Raw genomic sequence first — 15,026 nt, 5'->3', positions numbered from 1 at the left:
AAAGCATTTTTTCTTTATTAGAGAAATTGTAGGTTTATAGAAAAATCATGCATAAAATATATGATTACTTATACCACCCTTTTATTAACACCATGCATTGGTGTGGAATATTTGTTACAATTGATGGTAGCACATATTTATAATTGTGCTATTAACTAAATTAGAGTTCATTATTTGTAAAGTGTTGGTCCATGAAATTTTTAAAAATTGTGTATTCTGTTACCATATATAAAATCTAAGAATTCCACTTTAAATCATATTATCACTGCTCTTTCAAAAATATTTTGCTATCTTCACCATCTATTAACAAAACATTTCCATCATTCCAAATAAGAACACTGCACATTTTAAGCTTCAACTTCCCATTCCCTACGTCTACCCCATCCCCTGATAACTTATATTCTAGATTCTGATAATAAGTTTGCTTATTCTAATTATTTCAAATCAATGAAATCATACAATATTTCTCCTTTTGTGTCTGGCTTATTGTACTCAACATGATGTCTTCAATATTCCCCCATGTTGTCACATGTGTCAAAACTTCATTCCTTTTTATGGCTGAATAATATTCCATTCTATGTGTATATCACATTTTTTACCCATTCATTGATGGGCACTTGGATTGCTTCCATCTTTTTGCAATTGGCTGCTATGAACACTGGTGTGCAAATATCTGTTCAAGGGCCTGCTTTCAATTCTTTGGGATATATACTTACCAGTGGAATTACCAGATCATATGGTAGTTCTATACTTAGTTTTCTAAGGAACCACCAAACTGTCTTCAACAGTGGTTGCACAATATTACATCGCCACCAGCAATGAAAGAGTGCTCCTATATCTCTGCATCCTCTCGAAACACTTATTTAATAGCAGCCTTTCTAATGGGTGTGAAATGGTATTTCATTGTTGTTTGCATTTCCCTGATGGCTAATGTAGTTGAGTATCTTTTTATGTATTTTATGGCTATTGTATGTCTTCTTTGGACAGATGTCTATTCAAGATTTTTGCCCTATTTTAAGTTGTATTGTTTGTCTTTTGTTAAGTTGAAGGATTTCTTTATTCTGGATATTAAAGACTTATTGGATATGGGGTTTCCAAATATTTTCTTCTATTGTGTAGGTTGTCATTTTACTTCCATTATGAAGTCCTTTGAGATGTTTATCATTTTGATGTGGTACCGTTTATCTATTTTTTTCTCTTGTTGCTTGTGTTTTTGGTGTAAAGTCGAACAAACCATTTCCCAATGCAAGGTCCTGAAGATACTTCCCTACAATTTCTTCTAGGAGTTTAATAGTTCTGACTCTTAATGCCTTCGGTCCATTTTGAATTAGATTTTAATATAAAGTGTGAGGTATGGGTCCGCTTCTCTTTTTTTGAAAATACAGATCCAGTTTTCCCATCACCATATGTTGAAGAAACTATTCTTTGCTAATTGAGTGGTCTTGGCAGGGTTCATGAAAAATCTATTGGATGAGATCCAAGATGGTGGAGTAGGGAATAGCAGGCTGCACTCCTTCTCCAGAAACTGCAAAAAGGTAGCCAGGCTTACTGGCAGAAGGACAGCAACAGGGCCACAGGGGCAATCAGAGAGGGCAGCTGGGGGACAGGTGTCCAGTCACCCAGGGGAGAGAGAAGCATAGGAGATAGGGCAGGCAAGCTGGCACCTAGCCAGCTCAGAGGGAGAGGGAAGCTGGGTAAGTGATTTTGCTGGCAGACCAGTGCTCAGCTGGCTCCAAGAGTGAGGAAAACCAAGTGTGCATGCCAGTAACCAGCAAGCGCCAGGGAAGGGGTGAGCTACAGGGCAATCAGGTGTGGGGACTGGCACCCAGCTGGCTCGGGGGAGAGGAGAGCAGTGGTGCAAACAGGTGTGCTGCTGGTGCTGTTGAGGGAAGGGGAATTGCAGGGAAAACAGGAGTGCTGGGCTGGCACCCAGCCAACTGAAGAGGAGAGACAAATGGGGGGTGAGATACAGTGGGTGGACTGGATCTCAGCCGGTTCCCAGGAAAAGGAGCAACATGAACTGGTGCTAAAGCAGCTCCAGGAAGGTAAGGGAGCTGATCAGGCAGACTGACACCCACCCATCCACCCCAGGATAGAGAGGAACTGGGGCAGTGAGCAGATAGGTTGATAGGCACCCAGCTGGCCTGGTTGAGAGGGGTGCTGGGAGAGGCAGTCTGTGAGCTGTCAGGTACCAAACCAGCCCAGAGGAGAAGAGAGCCAGAGTGCAATCCAGAGGTTGTCAGGACCCAGCCAGCTCTCTGGGGAAGAGGGTGCCATGGAATGAACAGCCTCATGACAGGGATATGAGACTGAGGGTTTTTTGTTTGTTTGTTTGTCTTTCCTCTATGTCCAGGTACCTTACCTGAGGAGGATGGGCCACAGGTGATTGATCGGTGAGTACAGGTAGTCTGAGATGGTTGCTGATGACCTGAGAGGCAGGCCTGTTTTTCTGTTGTTGTCTGATTTTTCCTCCTTCTTTTCTTTTCTTTTTTTTTTTCCCCCAGGGGAGAGCATGAATGCAGTCCCCCACTACAAAAAAAATTATGCTGTGAGTTTCCCACATTTGGGGACATTGCAGAGGTCAGCACACCTAGAGTGCAACGGAAAAGACTCACCCTGGGAAAACAACCTTCATGATCATGGTATCTCCTCTGCCAGGTAAATATCTACTTATTTTCTTTATTTCTATTCTATCTTTCATTTTTTCCCTCTTCCTTTTCTTCTCTTTTGTTCCACCTTCTCTTCTTTGGTATTGATCTGGTCTCTTCTCACTTTTCTTGTCTTTTATTTTTTTTCCTGTTTCCTTTTTTCTTTCTTATTCCTTTTCAATGTTTTTATGATTTTTCACTCATTACCTACTTTTTCCTGGCTCTTTTATTGTTCCCTTTCCATCCTTCTTGAAAATTTCTTTTTTCCTCTTCTTTCTTTCCTTTTTTGTGGACATAATTTTTTTGGTGGGGGGAGGGATACAGACAACTACAAAGATATAGAATAAGTGCAACCAAGTGTCAAAGAGGAACCTTAACATGAAACCAAATGAGATAAAATCCTAGACTAAAAAGAGAAGTTAACCAACTGAATAAGCCCATCAAGATAAACAGATGCCTATAAACCAGCAAAAAATTACAAGCCATACTAAGAAACAGGAAGACATGGCCCAGTCTAATAAAAAATAAAAATAAAAAAGCAAGATGAGGTGCAGAATGTGCAATAACTAATCAAGGATGTCCAAACAAATAACATGAATCAACTTAATGAAGTGAAGGGCAAGACAAAGGATATAAATAAGACACTGTGGGAACAAACAGAAGAAATTATAAACATACATAAAACAATAACAGGTCTAATGATTGTATTAGTTAGGGCTCTTCAGGCAAACAGAGTCAACAGGAGATATCTGTAAATAGTATGACATTTTATAAAATTCTTTTACATGACCAGGGAGATGCACAAGTCCAGATTCCATAGGCAGGCTGCACCAGAGGCTCTAATAAAGTTTAACGAAGGTTCTTGTTGAGTTTGCAGAAGATGCTGACTGTCCAAAGACAAGCTTGGAAATTTTCTCTGAATGCTGAAATCACCTCCCCTTTTAAGGCATCCAACTGATTGGATGAAACATCGCTCATTCCTTCGGCAATCTCCCTGGTTGATCGTAAATGTAATCAGCCATCTATGCAGTAAACTCACAGATGATTGAAGTCCATCTGTGATTGAAGTCCATTGTATTACAATTAGCCTAGTCCTTGCTTGACTAAACAACTGGGCACAATTACCTGGCCAAGTTAACATATTAGCCTAACCATCACAGTGATAAAATGCACAATGCAAGAAATTAAAAATGTGCTAGAAGCACATAATAGCAGATTTGAACAGGCAGAGGAAAGAATTAGTGCCATTGAATATAGGACATTTGAAATTGCACCAATAGTAGAACAGATAAGGTTTTTAAAATGGAAAAAATTCAGCGGGAACCCAGGGAATTGCATGACAACACAAAATGTACAAGCATATGCATTATAGGCATCCAAGAGGGAGAACAGAAGGGAAAGGGGACAGAAGGAGTGTTTGAGGAAATAATGGCCAAAAAGATCCCAACTATTATGTGGGACATTAGATGTCCATGTCCAGTAAGCACAGCACACTCCAAAAAAAATAAATCCTAGCAGGCCTACCCCAAGACACATACTTACGAGATTGTAAACTCTCAAGACAAAGAGAATTCTGAAAGCAGAAAGAGAAAAGAGAGCCATCACATATGAGGAAAGCTTGATAAGATTAAGTGCTGATTTCTCATCTAAAACCATGGAGGTGAGAAGGAAGTGGTATGAAATAGTTAAGGTGAAAAAAATTAAAACAAAACCAACTCCCAGTGAAGAATTCTGTATCCAGAATTCTTTGAAATAACAGAGAGTTCAAAATATTCACAGATAACAGAAATTGAGTGTGTCAACAAGAGACTAGCCCTGCAAGAAAATACTACAGGGAGTTCTGCAGGTTGAAAGAAAAACAAACAGGAGTTTAAAATGGAAGATTGTTAGTAAGAGTAACTAAAAAGGTAGAAAGAGAAATAAAAACAAAATATGACATATATAAATGCAAAGAAAAATGGCTAAAGTACTGTCTTGACAATAATAACATTGAATGTTAATGGATTAAACTCTTCAATCAAAAGGCACAGATTGGCAGAATGGATAAGGAAATATGACCCATCTATATGCTGTCTACTAGAAACTTACCTTAGACCCAGGGACACAGGTTGCAAGTGGAAGATTGGGGAACAATTTTACATGCAAACAATAACCAACAACAAAAAAGGCAGAAGTAACTATACTAATATTAGATAAGATAAACTGTAAATGAAAAATTGCTGTAAGAGACAAAGGACACTATATATTAATAAAAGTGTAATCTATCAAGAAGAAATAACAATCATAATATTTAAGCAACTAACCTGGTACCTCAAAATGCATGAGGCAAACACTGGCAAAGCTAAGGGAAGAAATAGATGCCTCTACAATCATACTAGGGGACTTAAACACACCATTATCACTATTAGAACATCTTGACAGAGGATTAATAAAGAAACAGAAACTTTGAATAATATGTTAGACATATACAGAACATTACATTCAAATACAGCAGGATATGCAGTCTTCTAAAGTGCACATGGATCATTCTACAGGAGAGACTACATGCTAGGTCATAGAACAAGTCTCAATGAATTTAGAAAAATTGAAATTATGCAAAACATTTTCCTTGACCACAATGAAATGAAGCTGGAAAGTAATAAGGAGCATAGAACCAGAACAGTCACAAATATGTGGAAGTTAAACAACACACTCTCTTACAAAATCAATAAAAATAAATAAATAAACAACACACTCTTGAACAATCAATGAGTCAAGGAGAAAATTGCAAGAGAAATAAGTAACTACCTCAAAACAACTGAAAATGAAAACACAAGATACCAGAACTTTTGGGATGTACTTAAAGTAATGCTGAGAGGGAAATTTATAGCCATAAATGCCTAAATTTAAAAAGCAGGGGAGCTGATGTGGTTCAAGTTGTTGAGTACCTGCTTCCCACATGGGAAGTCTGAGGTTCAATCCTCAGTCTCAGTAAGAAGGAGAAGGAGAAGAAGAAGGAGAAGAGCTAAAATCAAAGACCTAAATGTACACATGGAGGAACTCAAAAAAGAAAAACAAACTAATCCCAAAGCAAGCAGAAAGAAAGAAATAACAATAAATAGAATAGAACTAAATGAAATTGAGAATAAAAAAATTACTAGAAAAAATTAACAAAACCAAAAGTTGGTTCTGAGAAGATTAATAAAATTAATAAACTCTTAGCTAGACTAGCAAAGAAAAAGAGAGAAGATGCAAAAATAAAATAAAATAGAGAAGCAATATCACCACTGATCCCACAGAAATACTGTCATAAGAGGATTTGAAATATTGTTTGCTAACAAGATGGCTAACTTAGATGAAATGAACAAATTTCTAAAAACACACAAGCACCTTACATTGATGAAAGAAGAAATAAAAGAACTTATCAGGCCAATCACAAGTATTGAGATTTTGAATTAGTCTTGAAAAACTTCCCAGGAAATGGATGTGGCTCAAGCAATTGGGGTCTCATCTACCACATAGGAGGTCCAGGGCTTGATACCCAGGGCATCCTGGTGAAGGCAAGCTGGCCTACATGGCAAGCTCACCCACACAGAGTGCTGCCCAATGTAGGAGTTCTGTCCCATGCAGGAGAGCTGGCACAGCAAGATGATGTAACAAAAAGAGACACAGAGGAGAGACAATAAGAGATGCAGCAGACCAGGGAGCTGAGGTGGCACAAGAGAATGAGGACCTCTCTCCCAAGTGGGAAGGTTCCAGGATCAGTTTCTGGAGCTGCCTAATGAGAATACAAGCAGACACAGAAGAATGCACAGTAAATGGACACAGAGAGCAGACAACAGGGAGTGAGGGGGTTGGGTGGGGAGAATAAATAAATAAATCTTATAAAAAAAAACTTCCCAAAGATGAAAAGCCCAGACCAGATGACATCACAGGTGAATTTTACCAATCATTTCAGAAAGAAATAACACCAATCCTGCTTAAACTTTTCCAAAAAATAAAAGCAGAGGGAACATTGCCTAACTCATTCTAGATGCCAGCATCACCCTAATACCAAAGCCACATAAAGACACCACAGTAAAGAAAACAACAAACCAATATCTCTAATAAACTTCTATGCAAAAATCCTCAACAAAATACTTACTAATCATTTCCAACAGCACATCAAACTAATAATATGTCATGATCAAGTGGGTTTTATCTCAGGTATGCAAGGATGGTTCAATATAAGAAAATCAATCAATGTAACACATCGCATTAATCGATCAAAAGGAAAAAAAAATCACATCTCTGTTGATGTAGAAAAACACTTTATGAGATACAGAATCCTTTCTTGATTAAAAAAGAAACTACAAAAAATAGAAATAGAAGGAAACTTCCTCAATGATAAAGGGTATATATGAAAAACCCACTGCTAACATCATACTCAATGATGAATGGCTAAAGATTTTTTCCCTCTAAGATCTCTAACAAGACAAGGATGCACACTATCACCATTCTTACTTAATATTGTATTAGAAGACATGCTCAAGTACAGGCAAGAAAAACAAATAAAAAGAATCCAAATTGGATTTCCACTATTTGCAAATGGCATGATCCTATATGTAGACAGCCCCCCAAAAATCTAAAACAAAGCTTCTAGAGCTGATAAATGAGTTCAGTAAAGTGGCAAAATATAAGATCAACATGCAAAAATCAGTAGCATTTCTGTACAATAATAATGAGCAATCTGAGGAGGAAATCTAGAAAAAAATTCTATTTGCAATAGCAACAAAAAGAATCAAATACCTAGGAATAACCTTAACCAAGGATATAAAGGACTTGTACACAGAAAACTACATAATATTATTAAAGGAAATTAAAGGAAACCTAAATAAATGGAAGAATATTCCATGTTCATGGATTGGAAGTCTAAATATTATTAAGATTTGTATGCTACCCAAATTGATTTACAGATTCAACACAATCCCAATAAAAGTTACAGCAGTAGTTTTTACTGAACTGGAAAAGCCAATTTTGTGAAATTTATTTGGAAGGGTAAGTGGTCCTAAATAGCCAAAAACATATTAGGAAAAAAAAAAAAAGAAATTGGAGGAATCATGCTACCTGACTTTAAGTCATATTACAAAGCTACAGTAGTCAAAACTGCATGGTATTGGCACAAGGATAGACATACTGACAAATGGAACAGAACTGAGAGTTCTGATATAGACCTGTGCATATACATCCAACTAATATTTGACAAGTCCACTATTCTGTCCCACTTGAATGGGACAGAATAGTCTCTTCAACAAATGGTGCTGGGAGAATTGGATGCCCATATCTAAAAGATTGAGAAAGGATCACCACCACACATTCTATACAAAAATTAACTGTATAAAAAATTAAATATAAGAACCAAGTCCATAAAGCTCCTAGAAGAGAATGTAGGGAAGCATAGAAACAATCTTGTAGTAAAATATGGTTCTATGAACTTTATACCCAAAGTATGCACAGTAAAAGAAAAAGTAGATAAATGGGACCTCCTCAAGATTAAAAAATTTGTGCCTTAAAGGAATTTGTCAAGAAAGTAAAAAGGCAGCTGTATTAGTCAGCCAATGGGGTGCTGATGCAAAATTCCTGGCATTGGTTGGTTTTTAAAGGGGTATTTTTTGGGGGTAGGAGCTTACAGATACCAGGCCATAAAGCATAAGTTACTTCCCTCGCCAAAGTCTAGTTTTGCATGTTGGAGCAAGATGGCTGCTGACGTCTGCCAGCATTCAGGCTTCCTGGGTTCCTCCTTTCCAGGGTCTTGCTTCTCTCTGGGTTCAGGATTTCTCTCCTCCTGGGGCTTGATTCATCCTGAGCTCAGGGTTCCTCTCTTTCCGGGGCTTGCTTCTCTTTCCTCCATCAGCCTATTTCCCAGGGTTCCAGCTTAAGGCTTCAGCATCAAACTCCAACATCAAAACTCTGACATTAAAAACCCTCAACTCTGTCATTTGCCATGCCTTTTATCTCAATGACCTACTGGCACATGATTACTTAATCAAGGAAACCACTGTGGAGGACTGTTTGGCAGTTCCTAAGGAAGTTGAATATAGACTTGACCCAGCAATACTACTACTAGATCTATACCCAGAAGAACTGAGAGCAATGACACAAACAGGCATCTGCACACTGATGTTCATAGAGAAATTATTTGCAATTGCCAAAAGATGGAAATATCCCAGGTGTCCATCAATGGATGAATGGATAAACAAATTGTGGTGTATACACACAATGGAATATTATGCAGCTGTAAGAAGAAATGAAGTCGTGAAGCATATGACAACGTGAATGAACCTGAAGGACATTATGTTGAGTAAAGTCAGACACAAAGGACAAATACAGTATTATTGCACTTTTATGAAGCAAATATGTTGTGTAAACTCTTGGAGTTAATAATTGGAATATTAGGGTGTTGTTGGCTTCATAAAATATGTTGGGTAATTTTCCCTCTTCAAGTTTTTGAAAGAGTTTAAACAGGATTGATGTTAATTCTTCTTGAAATGCTTGGTAGCATTCACCTGCGAAGCCTTTAGGACCCGAACTTTTCTTTTTTGGGAGATTTTTGATGACTCTTTCAATCTTTTTAAATGTGATTGGTTTGTTGAGTTCTTGTATTTCTTGGAGAGTAGATGTGGGTTGTTTGTGTATTTCTAGGCATTTGTCCATTTCTGTCTAGTTAGTTGACATCCAGTTTCTCATATCCTCTTCTGATCATTTTATTTCTGTGAGGTGAGTTGTAATTTCCCCTTTTCACTTCTGAGTTTATTTATTTGCATCTTCTCTCTCTTTCTTTTTTAATATAGCTAAGGGTTTGCCACTTTTATTGATCTTCTCAAAGAACTAGCTTTTGGTTTAGTTGATTTCCTCTATTGTTTTTTGTTTTGTTTTGTTCTCAATTTCATTTACTTCTGCCCTAATCTTTTTTCTTCTGCTTGTTTTGGAATTGGTTTGCTGTTCTTTTTCTAGTTTTTCCAGTTGCTCAGTTAGATCATTTATTTTAGCTCTTTCTTCTTTTTTCAATGTAAGTATTTAGGGTTCTAACACTAAAAGAAAAGGTGTAGCACATCATAGTGTTTGTAACCAGCAGTGCTGTAATATGGGAATGACAGTGGTTGAAAGGGAACATCTAAGGTCATGCATATTACTAAAAGAAAGCTAAGAAATGTAACATGGGACTGTATAGCATAGTGAAACCTCATGTGAAATATGAATATGGGTAATATTGTATGGCAGTTTGAGTTTATTTTATGAATCTCAAAAAGAGAAAGACCATTTGTAAATTGATCTATTCCTCTGGGTATGAAACCCTTTGATTGCTTTCAATTCAGCTGGGGGGCCTTTGATTAGATTACGTGATAAGATTGCTTTAAGGCTTTTGATTGGCTAGGTTAGTAAGGCCAAACTCACATTAGGTCTCCGCTCCCTTGCTGGGTCTAATATAAACATAGAGAAACACCGAGAAAGACAGCCAGACACAAGAAGAGAGAGCTCTGTCACTTTTTATCCTGCCATGTGACAGAAAGAAGAAGGCTCAAACAGCTGAGGCCCTGGGGAGAGATGAGCCATTTGCTTGATAGTTTACAGCTGAAATTGGGAAGAGGGCAGAATAGCCGAGATTGGTGTTTCTTCTTGAGTCAATGTAGGCAGTTTGTTTCTAAGAAATTGTCCATTTCATTCAGGTTATCTAATTTATTGGCATACAGTTTTTCAGAGTGTCCTCTTATACTACTTTTTGTTTCAGTGGGTTGGTAGTAATATCCCTGATTTCATTCTGATGTTCTTTATTTGTATACTTTCTCTTTTTTTTTTTTTCAGTGTAGCTAAAGGTTTGTCAATTTTATTGATCTCTAAAAGAACCAAATTTGGGTTTTGTTGATTCTCTCCATTGTTTATTTATTTTCTATTTCATTTTTCTCTACTCTCATCTTTGTTATTTTCTTCCTTCTGCTTGCTTTATCTAGTTCTTCCAATTTGAAGTTAGGTCTCTGATTTGATCTCTTTCTTCTTTTTTAGTGTAAGCATTTAGAGCTATAAATTTCTCTCTCGGCACTGCCTTTGGTGCATCCCCTAAGTTTTTGTATTGTGTATGTTCATTTTCCTTTACTTCCAGGTATTTCCTAATTTTGCTTGTGATTTCCTCTTAAACTCCTGGTGGTTTGTGAGTATATTGTTTAATTTCCACATATTTGTTAAGTTTCCATTTCTCCCTTATATAGTGATTTCTAGTTTAATTCCCTTGTGGTTGGAAAATACACATAGTATGATGTCAAATTTACTGAGTCTTTTTTGTTGAACTAGCATATGACTTCCCCTATAGAATGTTCTTTGTGCACTTGAAAATAATGTGTATTTTGTTTTTGTTGGGTGAATTTCTATATGTCTATTACATCTACTTGGTTTAGAGTACTGCTCAAGTAATGTATTTCCTTATTGATCTTCTGACTAAATGTTTTGCACATTATTGAAAGTGGTGTATTAAAGTCTATAAGAGATTTTAAAAATCAATTTCTATTAATAAGTATAGCCATTGGTGATTATAATTTGTTGTAATTCCTCTTGTCAACTTATAAAGACATTGTATGTCCTCCCATGGCCCACTGGGTGGATTGGGGCAGGGTGTAAACTATAATGTGGACCATTGACCATGTGCTACAGCAGTGCTCAGAGATGTATTCGCCAAGAGCAATGACTGTCCTATGATGATGGAGGAGGTTGTTGTTATGGGAGGAGTGGGGTGAGGGGGGTGGGGGTGTATATGGGGACCTCATATTTTTTAAACATAACATTAAAAAAATAAATAAAGACAAAGGGAAAAAAACTTATAAGGAAATATTTTTAAATCATTCCATTAATAGAAATATAGGAAACATGCTCAGGTCTTAGTTATAATTAGTACCACATAAAGAGGTCAGTTATCACCTGGAATATTACTGTATTTCAAATAACATCTTGGGTCAAATCTAAGCAATATAGGAATTGAGTTTCTCTTGAAAATGATCATGATATTGATTTTTGTTGTCCTGAGAAAAGATTAGACATTTGCCTTAGGTGCTTTATTGTATCAAAAATAACAGGTAGTGGTTTTTTTTTAAAGCTATTTATCAAAAACACTAAGCAATATTTCCGATAAACATGGCTTTTCCTCTTCAGCTACCTTCCATTAAGACTGGTTATTTCCTCAGTTAGCCTGCATTGGTAGACAATCCAGGCTATTCTTTGATATTTCTGCCTTCAGCAGACATTCTTAAGTCTCTGTCACTTAGCTTGATCCATACATAATATACCTCAGAGAATACTGTTCCAGCTTTCTGAGTTTCTTCTTGTACGTATGGTCCCAGAGCCTAAACCTACACCTGTGCTGGGACCTCTGATTCTGCCTCCTGCCCCGTCCTTGCCCATGTCTGCTCAAGGCCACTATATTCACAGAGTCCTAAGGCCTGATCCTTGGAATCCAAGATGCTGTCCTTATGGGTTTATGTGGGCCTGAAGACTTTGATAATCTTGGGAAGATCAACATCGGAGAATACTAAAGTATCATCATGATATTCATCCAATCAACCAATAATATTGTGGTTATATCATGTTGAAAACACCATCCTAGCCGTTTTGGATATTGGGTTACCAAGAGTCAACAATTTATGCCATCCTTCCTAACAGAAAGGGGCCCAACATGGTGTGTGAGAACTGTTAACTGGTCAAGAGGGCATCAAGATGGTGGTGGGTGGATAGGGTGAGATAGTCCAATGAGTGGTATCAGAGCCTGAGTGGGGTGAAGAAGGGATTTCTTCCATTATGTGGCAATGTTGGGAGACTGGTAAAATACAGGCAAATGGATCAAATACATTAAAGACACATTTTAAGAATATTAAGGCTAACAGGTGCCAGGTTTCTCACTGTCAGAAAAAGGAGTAACCAACATGGAAAGTCAGAAAACAGAAATGAATTCTGTGGTATGGGATGGGAATTGGAGATATTTGTGTGATTTCATGAATTTCAGTATAAATTGATAGATATAGAAATAAATATAATGTAAATACATATATTCTATAGCTCTGGCCACTGTTAGGGCCTAGGAACAGTGGCATCTTAATGGCTAGATCTTGGTTCATTTTTAAAATTTTTTTTCATTTATTTTATTTTATTTTTAAAGAAGCTTTAGATTACATAAATGATACATTGAAAATATAGGGGAATTCCCATATACCCCACTCTCTCCTCCTCCCACACTTTTTCCCATTAACAATATCTTTCATTAGTGTGTTACATTGCTAAAATTGATGAACACATATTGAAGCATTGCTACTAACCATGTTCAATTATTTACCTTATAGTTTACTCTTTGCACTGCAGATTTTTACAGGTTTTGACAAAAAGTAAAATGGCTTGTATCCATCACTGCAATGTCATTCAGAACAATTAGATCTTGGTTTTTAAATACCATTATCCATCAAGGGAAACCATAGGTCCTTGGAAAAAATGATTTATTCTAGATACAGAGCAGAGAAAGAACACCAAGATAAGCCTTAGAACATCTTGTGACAGAAAGCACAATAGTGCTCAAAGAATGAGTGGGACATGTCAAAACAAAACCCAGTTGGAAGGGGCTTCATTAGCTAAACTGGAGACAATATGAAGGTCAAAATAAATAATAATGATGGATTACAACTCATTATAAATTGAATAAAATGGGAAGCCATGATTCATACTGATGAAATAAATAATTAAATAGAAAATTTGATTAGGAACTATCTCAAAGTTCACCTCAAAATACCTTACAGTGGAGACAACTTGTAGACATCATCTTAATCAAGTTATCAATTTGAAAATCATCAGTAATGGAACAATCAATATCGTGTGCCACCTGAGAGCATGCAATGAGAAAATAGCATCACTTCTGTGGACTCTTTTTTCTAGCAAAAATGCATAACATAATCTAATCATGAGAGGAGATTCGGACAACTTTAAGGACATTCTAAAAAACAACTTGTCTCTGGTCTTCATAAATGTCAAGGTCATGAAAGTCAAGAATAAACTGAAGAAATGATTCAGATTGAAGGAGGCTAAAGGAACATGACAACTAAATACAAGTGATTCTGAATTGCACCTTTTCATTATAAAGGACTTATTGGGACAATTGATGGGATTGAAGGGGATCTGAGGTTTAAGTGGTACTAATGTGCGGCGGCTTGCTCGGTCGGTAGAGGTGGGGTCTGGCTGCGGACGAGGGGTCGGTCCAGCTCAGGATGAGGGGTCGGTCCCGCTTGGGACGAGGGATCGGTCCCGCTCGGGACGAGGGGTCGGTCCGGCAGCAGACAAGGGGTCGGTCTCACAAGGGTTGCGCGGTTCGGCTAACGGGGTCACACAGCGAAGCCGGCGACGAAGGGGTCGCCCAGAGAAGCAGGCGACGAACTGGGGACAAGGGAGGCCAGGCCCTTGTCGGGGGCTCTCAGGACTGGAGGGCACACAGCAGAAGAACTACCGCGGAGACGAGGTAAACACGCAGGTCCACTTTATTGAGGGCGAGGCAACAGTTTTATAGGGGCTGGGGAAGGCTGATTGGTTGAAGCCACGCCCTGTTCTGATTGGTTGCCGGAGAAAGGTCAGTGGGCGGTACTGGACGGGGGAGGGGTGGTGATTAGGGATTGGCTGTTGCTGTTGCTGGGGGAAATGGCAGGGTTTAGTGATTGGTGGCTGCTGTTGCTGGGGTAGAGGGCAGACTGGAGTTTCCCGCCCACGCCTGGCTGTTGCTGCTGTGGGGGGAGGGGGGGAAAGGGAAAAGGGCAGACTGGATTTTTCCGCCCACGCCTGGCTGTTGCTGCTGTCGGGGGAGGGAAAAGGGCAGACTGGAATTTTCCGCCCTGCGCCTGCGTAGGGAGAAAGAAGAAGGGTGCCGCCCCACAAGGCATCGTGTGGCGCCATCCGGGAGGAGGGGCGGCCGCGGAAGCATGGCTGCCGAGAAGGGGAGACCTGAGGGCACTCTGCGCCCATGCCGAGCTCCCTTCAGGGGTGGCGGTGGGCCCGACCAACCACCCTATTACAGGGGCAGCGGTTTGGAATCGGCCTACCGCGGCCGCCACCCCTCGCCAGGCCAGCAAACCACACTTCAGCCCGAGGGGTGACCGCACTAATGTATCAATGTTACTTTCCTGATATGGAAAGCATTTGAAGGTTATATAGGAGAATGTCTTGGGAATTACACACTGAAGTATTAAGGAGTGATGGGGCCCCATGTTGGCAAGTTACTCTGAAATGGTTCAGAAAAAGAAAAGTTAACATACTTGCAAAGTTATGGAAGGTTTGAGAGTTCAACTTTTTTAAAAAGTAAGAAAAAAATCCCTGTCATTTTGGAAGTCATGTTTCAGCAAGAAGATA

At 38.5% G+C, this 15,026-nt stretch overlaps 1 non-coding gene across 1 annotated transcript; it reads right to left on the bottom strand.

The window, feature by feature from the left end:
• Nucleotides 1-2,501: 2,501 nt before the first annotated feature.
• LOC111760753 (U1 spliceosomal RNA) lies at nucleotides 2,502-2,666 on the bottom strand. Its single transcript, XR_002794357.1, has one exon. It is a non-coding gene; the product is annotated as a U1 spliceosomal RNA (small nuclear RNA).
• Nucleotides 2,667-15,026: the final 12,360 nt, after the last annotated feature.

The sequence above is a fragment of the Dasypus novemcinctus genome, chromosome 12 (genome assembly GCF_030445035.2).
Source record: "Dasypus novemcinctus isolate mDasNov1 chromosome 12, mDasNov1.1.hap2, whole genome shotgun sequence".
Taxonomy (NCBI): Eukaryota; Metazoa; Chordata; class Mammalia; order Cingulata; family Dasypodidae; genus Dasypus; species Dasypus novemcinctus.
This window is presented reverse-complemented; position numbering and strand designations above follow the sequence as displayed.